At 48.4% G+C, this 10,137-nt stretch overlaps 1 pseudogene across 1 annotated transcript in view; it reads left to right on the top strand.

Annotated features, from left to right (window-relative positions):
• The window catches only part of LOC309361233 (inositol polyphosphate 5-phosphatase OCRL-like), a 31,778-nt pseudogene that overhangs the window by 4,070 nt on the left and 17,571 nt on the right, over positions 1 to 10,137 (top strand). Inside the window, exons 2-3 of the transcript in view lie at positions 8,100 to 8,217; positions 8,300 to 8,494. The product of the transcript in view is annotated as an inositol polyphosphate 5-phosphatase OCRL-like (transcript). The remainder of the gene's footprint in view (positions 1 to 8,099; positions 8,218 to 8,299; positions 8,495 to 10,137) is intronic.

The following is a 10,137-nucleotide window of genomic DNA, read 5'->3' as shown; positions in this document are numbered from 1 at the left end:
GAAGGAGGAGAAGAAGGAGGAGAAGGAGGAGAAGAAGGAGGAGAAGAAGGAGGAGAAGAAGGAGGAGAAGGAGGAGAAGGAGGAGGAGAAGAAGGAGGAGAAGGAGGAGGAGAAGAAGGAAGAAAGAAGAAGAAGAAGAAGAAGAAGAAGAAGAAGAAGAAAAGAAGAAGAAGAAGAAGAAAGAAGAAGAAGAAGAAGAAGAAGAAGAAGAAGAAGAAGAAGAAGAAGAAGAAGAAGAAGAAGAAGAAGAAGAAGAAGAAGAAGAAGAAGAAGAAGAAGAAGAAGAAGAAGAGAAGAAGAAGAAGAAGAAGAAGAAGAAGAAGAAGAAGAAGAGAAGAAGAAGAAGAAGAAGAAGAAAAGAAGAAGAAGAAGAAGAAAAGAAGAAGAAGAAAAGAAGAAGAAGAAAAGAAGAAGAAGAAAAGAAGAAGAAAAGAAAAGAAGAAGAAGAAGAAGAAGAAAAGAAGAAGAAGAAGAAGAAGAAGAAGAGAAGAAGAAGAAGAAGAAGAGAAGAAGAAGAAGAAGAAGAAAAGAAGAAGAAGAAGAAGAAAAGAAGAAGAAGAAGAAGAAGAAAAGAAGAAGAAGAAGAAGAAGAAAAGAAGAAGAAGAAGAAGAAAAGAAGAAGAAGAAGAAGAAAAGAAGAAGAAGAAGAAGAAAAGAAGAAGAAGAAGAAGAAAAGAAGAAGAAGAAGAAGAAAAGAAGAAGAAGAAGAAAAGAAGAAGAAGAAGAAAAGAAGAAGAAGAAGAAAAGAAGAGAAGAAGAAAAGAAGAGAAGAAGAGAAGAAGAAAAGAAGAGAAGAAGAAAAGAAGAAGAAGAAGAAAGAAGAAGAAGAAGAAGAAGAAGAAGAAGAAGAAGAAGAAGAAGAAGAAGAAGAAGAAGAAGAAGAAGAAGAAGAAGAAGAAGAAGAAGAAGAAGAAGAAGAAGAAGAGCGTCTGCTGAATCATGTGGAAGAGGTGAAGAAGGAGATTGCAGGGAGAAGGGATGAGCAGCTGGCCGGACTCTGCAGGAAACTCTCCTCTCTTGAGAGGATCAGGTGCGCAGGACCAGGTGCGCAGCCTGGGAGTCATTTTGGACTCACAGCTGTCCATGGAGGCACAGGTTAATTCTGTGCCCAGGGCAGCTGTCTACCAGCTCCACCTGGTACGCAGGCTAAGACCCTCCCTGCCCGCGGACTGTCTCATCAGAGTGGTGCATGCTCTAGTTATCTCCCGCTTGGACTACTGCAACGCGCTCTACGTGGGGCTACCTTTGAAGGTGACCCGGAAACTGCAATTAATCCAGAATGCGGCAGCTAGACTGGTGACTGGGAGTGGCCGCCGGGACCACATAACACCGGTTCTGTGAGATCTGCATTGGCTCCCAGTATGTTTCTGAGCACAATTCAAAGTGTTGGTGCTGACCTTTAAAGCCCTAAACGGCCTCAGTCCTGTATACCTGAAGGAGCGTCTCCACCCCCATCGTTCAGCCCGGACACTGAGATCCAGCGCCGAGGGTCTTCTGGCGGTTCCCTCATTGTGAGAAGTAAGGTTACAGGGAACCAGGCAGAGGGCCTTCTCGGTAGTGGCACCTGCCCTGTGGAACGCCCTCCCAGCAGATGTCAAACCAATAAACAACTATTTTACTTTTAAAAGACAACTGAAGGCAGCCCTCTTTAGGGATCCCGGGTTCAGCCCCAGATCTCTGGAGCGGAAAGGCTCTTGGGCGTGAATATGAAAGGCAGCACCTGTCAGAATAGGTCATACTGAGCCAGTACAAAAAAAAAAAAAAATCCTTCCAGTAGCACCTTAAAGACCAACTAAGTTAGTTCTTGGTATGAGCTTTCGTGTGCATGCACACTTCTTCAGATACCTTGCTGAAGAAGTGTGCATGCACACGAAAGCTCATACCAAGAACTAACTTAGTTGGTCTTTAAGGTGCTACTGGAAGGAATTTTTTTGTTTTGACTATGGCAGACCAACACAGCTACCTATCTGTAACTGAGCCAGTACAGATGAACATGACTATTGGTTCGCTTCCTCGGCATCCCAGAACTGTGAAGGTTGCCTCAACTGTTGAGCAGCACAGCTAAGGAAGAAGGAGTGGAGTGTCTCTGGGGGGAGCATAGCTCCCATTCCCTTCCAAACACACAGACAGGACAGTGTGGTGGCACCCAGGGAATAGTTGCAGCAGCCGGATGGCTGGCTGAAACACACACCATTGCACTCTTTTTGAATGGGATTCAATCTGAATCAGCCAGTTAGTGAACTTGGTGCTCCTGTGCAACAAACCCACTACAAAACTGCTCTTCCCCGCACACTTCCAGGTCCCTCCAGCTGGGCTTTTGGAGTGTGAAGGGTTTTTCTCACTCCAGAGCAGTTTGTGTTTAAGCTGAAGGTCACCAGGAAAGCAAGGGAGACTTAAAAAATTTGTTAATATAATAAGGTTTTAATAACTCTAATAATGACTAACTGTGGAAATGACTGGAAAAAGGAAAAAAAAACGGAAAATCAAGGCTTTCGACTCTTAGTTTCCTGGAAGAAGATGAAAAGACTCCCCTGGACTAGAAGAGACATCTCATTAACAACTGGAGAAATGCCAAAGAACTTTGGATATCTGCTTGGGAAGTTTCTGATGCAGTATTAATTTAACAAGGAGCCAGGAGTGAAACCGAAAGTAGACTGACCAGCTAGCTGAATCCAATTATATTGCTATGGGGTGGGGGGAAGCCTCTAACATTTTACTTTTTGATACTTGTACTTCCAGGGTGAATTGAATGGTTGGGGGGTGGGGTGGAGGAGAGGCAGAAAGAAGAGCTAACTTGTCCGTGGCTGGGGGCGCCATCTGGACGGTTCTGCCGGGGCGCAAGATCACCTAACTACTGCTCTGCGCCTCTGGAGCAGGGGTGGATGGTGCTCATTGGGACTGGGAGGGTGGAAGGCAAGGAGGCCAACAGTAGGTGGCGCCAGAGCCAAGGAGTGGCAGAGCAAATGTGTTCTATATCTGAGATGGAGTGGGAAGGGGCTGGCGGCCACCGCAGCCATCCCCTGTCTGCCCTCATGGAGCAGCCAGAATCCACTGGACAAATGCTCATCTTGCCAGAGTCTGGGTCTTCTGCTGTTGCTCTCTCAGAAACCGTGCCCAGGTGGGATGCTTCGTTTTTCGTAGCTGCTTCATCCCCGAGGAAGTTGGAGGTGATGCAACTCCTGCATCTCTGACGTGGGAAGTTTGGGAGGTATTTCAAATTCCCCCCTTCTCCCTTGGCTCCCTGGAAAGAAGGCATCTTTACATTTTGAGCGCATTTCACAGGCCAGGAGCCAAGCACCCCTTCCTGAGGGGGAGAAGAGGCCCAGGAAAGATGAGCCCTTCCCAGCCCAAAGGCGTTCCCCTGAGATTCAGCTTCCGGGCTATGGCTAACCAGGTTAGGAGCAGGAATATTGGGAGCGGGAAGGAACTGATGTCATCTGCCAGAGCAGCTGGCTAATTGAAGGGAATGAGGTGATAACAAGGCTTTCAAATCTGAACTCTTGTTTGCGGCTGATTAGGAAAGAGGGAGGTGGAGAACAAGGGCAATCGGAAGCAGACTCTGGGTAGCTGGTTCCTTCTCTTTGTTCGGGTTCCTACGTCACACCTGCAGTTTAAATGGCAACACTCCTTTGCAAGATTGGCCGCCTTTTTAATTCTTTGTTATGGAAAATCAATAAAATGATAAGTTGCCCCTGCCAAAGGGTTGCATGACATCTGGCTGAAGACTTTTGGTGCTAAACGCTGAAGCTATGCTGGGGTGTGTGGGTGTGGGTGTGTCCATCCGTCCATGTGGCCGCTGTGTATTCAACATTCCACCCCCTCCAAAGCATCCTAAGAACCTTACTTTTCCTTTCACAGTGCTACGATTCCCAGCACCCTTAACAAACCATTGTTCCCAGGACGTTTTGGGTGTGGGTGGGAGGAGATGTGCTTTACGTGTGCGGTGTGCAGGCATCTCCCAGCACATCTGTGTGGGGATTCAAGACTGACTCTTATGCTTTTCTTCCTTAGACCAGCTTGACGTTGAACAAGAGGTTCTCTGGGTTGAGGAACACACGCCATTTCACAGCGAAGCAGAACACGGGTCGAATGGTCACTCTGCCATTGCATTTGGTGAAATCAGACTGGCTTTGCAAAGGAGCTTGCCCCTGAAGCCAGTTGGTTGCCTGCCTCTGGCTGGCTGGCGGCCTGGCATCACCAAAACACAAAGAGACAGCCCCATGCAACCTCACACCCAAAGATTTCTGCCCATGCTTCAGACATGCAGCCCTAAGAGCAGCTCTGACTCCCACTCTAGGCCCCTCTGCCCCAGTCTTCCTCCTGATGTAGGCTACAGGATCTGGGAAGTCTGATCCAGCTTTGAGGTGTGGTTCCATATGGCCGTTAGTACTGTTGTGTTTTTGCCAGAGAGCCACGTGGTAAGGAAGATCTCCAAGCACGCTTCCTAGGGGGTCCTCTTTAATCCTCAGATGGGCCCACAAAGGCATGATCCAGCACTCTCATGCCACAGCTGCCTCTGGAGTGACCCTCCCTCCGGTAAGAGGTGTGCCTCACAGCTGAGTGCCTGGTTGTTTGTGTAGGGCGGGGGCAGGGAATCTTGTGGGCTCCCAGATATTGCCAGATCCAATGGCCTTCTGCCTCAGGCAGCATGGCTGACGGTCAGGGGTGATGGAATCCAACAACATCTAGAGGGCCACACAATTCCCCACCCCTGGTCTAGTGAATTTGAGGTTCTTGGTTTCTCTCCCTCTGCCCCCTTTTGCCTGGAAAAGCACTTTGGCAGATTCCTTTGGAGGATTTGGGTGTGACAAGCTGTAGCAGCGCACTGAATAAAACAACTCTGAGAAGCTGAAACACCGGGCTGTTTTCTTTTCTAATAAAAATATGCACTGTGCAGTTCACAGGCACAAAACACAATGTTGATATTGTCCAGGAAATGGGTTTTCAGTTGGAGGGCATGGGTTGTGTGAGAGCATATTGTGCGGGATAACCAGTCTCATATAACCAACATGCTTCAGTCTAATTAGTGCATGAAGGGGTTAACACCATAGAGTAAGCTGTCCTGCCATCTTAGCCATGTCTCTTCCCCTTACCTTGGGAGTGAGTTCTGATCTATTCTGGTATTCACTTCTTCAGCGTTTAATTTTATGAAATAAATAAATAATTTTAAATAAATAAATAAATAAATAAATAGGAAGATGTAAAACCACAACCTCCGAAATCAAAGCTACTGTCCCGCCAGACGGATGTTTTTGCCTGGAGGGGGGCCGTATTCTGCAATGTGCTATCGATGCAATAATAGTGCAGCTTTCTAATGGACTGTCCACGCAAACATCATTCTGCTTTCTCAGTTGCTCTGCAATGCTTCGCCAGGGTTACCACATCATGGCCCCCTGGGGGTGCGCTCCTGTGTTGTAGCTCAGCAAAAGCAGGACAACATTCCTCTAGTATGGCTCACAGTGAGGGCTGCTGAGAGTCGGGAGAGATCTCGGAGGCCAAAGAGTTTGCTTTCCGGCTCAGTACAGGGGATCTTGCCAGCTCCTCAGCCCTGACTGGCCGAAGATGCCCATCTCTCATCCATGCAGCTCCAAAGTGTGCCTGGATGATGACTCAGATGGAGCTGGACACACCATTCCTGAAGGATGCAATAATCTTGCAATTGTGGTGGACCAACTACATGCCAACAGGATGTCGGACTGAATGGGCCTTGGCCTGAGCCAGCAAGGCTCTTCAAATGCGCTTATGTTCCCCTGACTTTGGGGACGCCTTGCAGGAGTCTCACCCGTCTCATGGCTATTCTTCTAGTGTGGACCAGTTCTACAAGCTCTCCCCCGAAAGCAGGTGCACCATCCAGAACATGCTGGCGCTGTACCTGAAGAAGAAAGCGAACACAGACCAGGAGGCAGGGACTTCTAGGGGAAGCGAGGCCTTCATGCGGGAAGCCTTGACTCCTCACGTGCTCCCCGGGATCAGCTTCGACCCCACCACCCAGTCTTCTGCTGGTGTCACTCTTCCACCTGGCCCAGAACAGGAGGCTCCTTCCCAACATGCAGAATGCCTTGCACGTGATCGATGGGCCTGTGCTCACTGTGACATAGGCAGGGCCGGATTTATGTATAGGCTAAGTAGGCAGAAGCCATGGGCCTCTAGATCTAGGGGGCCTCGCTAGCCTGCCTGCTCCCCAGCGCCGCAGACAGTCTTCCCTCTCCCCAAATTGCAAACCCAAGACTTCATGCAGGGCATTTCTCCCCCATTTCAATGACATTTTGCTTCAAAAGGAAAGGTGGACTTGGAGAAGGCAAGCAAAATGCGAGGGAGATAGTGAAAGATACAGGAAATTGAATGCAGATTTCCAAAAAATAGCAAGGAGAGACAGGAGGGCCTTCTTAAACGAGCAATGCAAAGAAATAGAGGAAAACAACAGAATGGGAAGAACCAGAGATCTGTTCAAGAAAACTGGAGCTATGAAAGGAACATTTCATACAAAGAGTACCATAATAAAGGACAAAGGTGGAAAGACCCTCACAGAAGCAGAAGACGTCAAGAAGAGGTGGCAAGAATACACAGAGGAATTATACCAGAAAGATATGGATGTCTCATACACCCCAGGTAGTGTGGTTGCTGACCTTGAGCCTGACATCCTGGAGAGCAAAGTCAAATGGGCCTTAGAAAGCACTGCTAATAACAAGGCCAGTGGAAGTGATGGTATTCCAGCTGAACTATTAAATTTTGTTAAAGATGATGCTGTTAAGGTGCTACACGCAATATGCCAGCAAGTTTGGAAAACTCAGCAGTGGCCAGAGGATTGGAGAAGACCAGTCTACCTCCTTTAGAGGAAAAGGCCTTGAGGGGAGGACCTCTTGCCTCCACAATCCTTCCTAAACATGCATAAGCTGAGAGGCAATTGTCCGGCAAATGTGGTGCTGTGGGGAGGCAGGAACATTTTCTAAGTTCCTTTCCCAAAACTTCCCCAAACGGTTCTGAAGCCTGTTACAGGAAAGTCCGAGGGCTCTCTTGGACAAATGAAGACACCGACCAGAGCAATTCAGAGCAAAACAGCAGCCAGTAGGCTCGGTCTTTATTCAAGAAAAGACTGTCGCGACAGGACTCCCACCGCCCACGAGGTGAAGCAAGATGGAAGCCCCGAACAAAGGGAGACCCTAACTTTTATTAGTTGCTAATCCCCTATGCTACACCCCCAGAATTACATCACATTTACATCATGATTACATTAATATTAGGAGGAGTCGAGGAGGGGCTACACAGGTAATCTGAGTGACCTGACACCTGGTCGGAGCCTCCTCTCCCCTCCCCATATGAGTTATTTACAAGAACAAAAGAGAAGGGCGAAGTTTCCTGCCCCCTGAGGGGAATCCGGTCAGAGTCCTTTTGTGCGAGTCCGCATGGAATACACTAAAGGGTGCAGTTTATTGTGTCCTTGATAGCCTTCTGTCTGAGCCCATCATGATGGCTATCAAGGTAGTCACGTCCGCTGAGAAGGGCCGCTGACTACGTGACCGCTCGGTCAAGGGATTATGGCTGCCCCGCATCAGGTCACCCCCCTTTGATAGTCCTTGTAATATGTAGCAAAATAAAAGTGGTCCGGTGAAAATCCGATGTACGGCTGATTTTTGGTGAATTTATAAAGAATATTGTCCTTGAAGTTCAAAGTACTTTCGCCTTTCGGAAGTTACTTGCTACATTTTGATTACATCAGTCACGGTCAATTAAACTCGGAAACATTGTATCGAGAGCTGTCAAAAGGTGAGGAAAAGGCGCTTGCAGCCTGCAGTACCAGCGTGGCCGCCGCAAGGGGCGCTGTTCGGCAATGTTGATTGGCTGAGGCGGCCGCCGTTTGACCTAAAGTTCAGGCGGCCGGTCTACTCACAATAAAGATAGGGCAATGCGGAGCGCTGTAGAGAAGAGCTGTCAGACTAGCGCTTCCTTATTTACGGAAGGCTGTTAAGAGATGGCCCTCTAAAGGGACATCTCTGGGGTCAGGGAGGGGAGCTGCGTGCATGTGTGAGTGTGGTGCTTGTGCGTTACACGTGTTAATGGAGGGGGGGGTGATTTCCGGCGACAAGCCTCTCTAACCTCAGAAGTCTTTTCCTCTCTCGGGAATTCTGGGATTCGAGGATAACTTCATGGAGAAGGAAAGAAACCTGCAGAATCAGCAAATGGGGAGCCTCCACCCCCACCGCTGCCACCAAGCAGGCTGTAAGTTGCCTTAGAGGTGTACTGTGCCCTCCCACCTCCTTGCTTTGAAGGACTACTTGAGTTGTGTTCTCATCTCCCTGAGGCGTATCCGTGACAAGGAGAGCATGAGCAAGAAGCAACCCCAATGACCCACACTATGCGCCAGCTCTTTGTGCCTTCCACACATCCGCAGTCCGGACAGAGAGAGGGACTCATCCAGCACGTCCTCGCCAAGAGAGAGAAGGAATATGTCAACACCCAGAATTTCAGCTCGGATCATGCCAAAGTGCAAAGACCAGTGGAACCACCACAGCATAAGAGGCCTGAGAGAGGCTTCCGGGACACGGCTGCTGCTGCTGCTGCTTGCGTGAGTGTTGGGAGGACCGCTCCCTCTCCTGCCAACTCCATCCGGCCTAGGGGGCGGGGCCTGCACTACCACTACAGTTTAGAGCAGCTACCAGCAGCAATGGACACAATGGTTTTAAATGTTTTAATCGCTTTTAATTTGCAGCACTTTAAATGGTGGTTGTTGTTTTTTTATAATATTATATTATTTCATTACTTTATTTTTGCTTGGGGTGGGATAAGCATTTAGTCAGGGCTATTGTTTCTTGCTTTGTTTTGTTTTGTTCTGTTCTGTTTTGTTTTATTATTATTATTATTCTGTTAAATTATTATATAGTTTGTATTTTGCCTTTTAAGGGGAAGGGTCATGGCTGCCTGGGAGTGGGCCTCAGCCAATAGATTGGGTGGGGCAGGTTCCACAGGGGGAGATGTATTGGGACACCCGATCTCAGTGATCACGGGCAGGAGGAGGAGTTATGCTAAGACCAGACCATGTCATTACCGAGGAGGCAGGTTTAGTCGTTGTTTGAGGACTATCCCTGCCTCCAGGTCTGGTCCTGACCGGAAGGATACAGTAATCAGCAAGGGAAACCCACATGACCTGAAGGTGTTGCTGTGCAATGCCAGGTCAATGATGAATAAAACCACTGCCATCCACGACCTGATTGTGGATGGAGGATTTGATCTGGCATGTGTGACAGAGACCTGGTTGGATGAAGCAGATGGGCCTGTCCTTGCCGCTGCTTGCCCACCAGGTTTCTCTTACGCACAGCAACCCAGGTCATGTGGGCGGGGGGGGGGGGGGTTGCAGTGATTTTTAGGAAGTCATTAGTCTGCACCAGGCGTCCTATTGGGAAGACCCAGTTTTCTGAGTGCATGTTCTGGAAGTTGGGCAATAGGGGCAGTACAGGATTCCTACTGGTGTACCGACCTCCCCGCTGCACCAAGGATTCCCTGCCCGAGCTGCTTCAGGTCGTGGCGGATATGCTCCTGGAGACACCTAGCTTGGTTACTGTTACGGAAGGGGGGGGGCATGTCTTCTTCACCTTCTTCTTCGCTACAATATATCAATTTATTTCCAATTGTCAATGTCAAAAGGGACTAAAATCTATAAAATTCATAGAAAATCAACGTGCCAGTTTGCTCTGATCAGCCTTTCCTCCAGGCAATGTCAGGTGCCAGACTATGCATATTTGAGACCATTGTTTTCTCATCCCCAGGAAGTGTTTATCTGTGCATATCTCCAGCTCTGCATATTCCCCCCTCCCTCCTCCTTATGTTAATCCGGTGTAGCTCTGCATATTCCCCCCTCCCTCCTCCATATGTTAATCTGTGTAACCCAACCTCCCTTTAATATATTCATGATGTAATCTGTGTAACCAAACCTCTCTTTAATGTATTCATGACGTGTTTTGCACTGTATTCTGGGACATGGAGGGAAGTTTCAAAAACTCATGTCACCCCTTTCTCACTGTTCAATCTCGTCTTGAACCTGTTGGCCAATAAACTTGGATCTTCTGCAGTTTGCTCCTGTCTCCGGCTGAGCTCATTTTCCTCCGCAGGGACCCACGGACTGAGTCCGATGAGCTGGGTGGC

Source organism: Podarcis melisellensis, assembly GCF_964234715.1.
Source record: "Podarcis melisellensis genome assembly, chromosome: W".
Lineage (NCBI taxonomy): Eukaryota > Metazoa > Chordata > Lepidosauria > Squamata > Lacertidae > Podarcis > Podarcis melisellensis.
The sequence above is the reverse complement of the archived record's forward strand: the minus strand, read 5'-3'. Positions and strand labels throughout refer to the sequence as shown.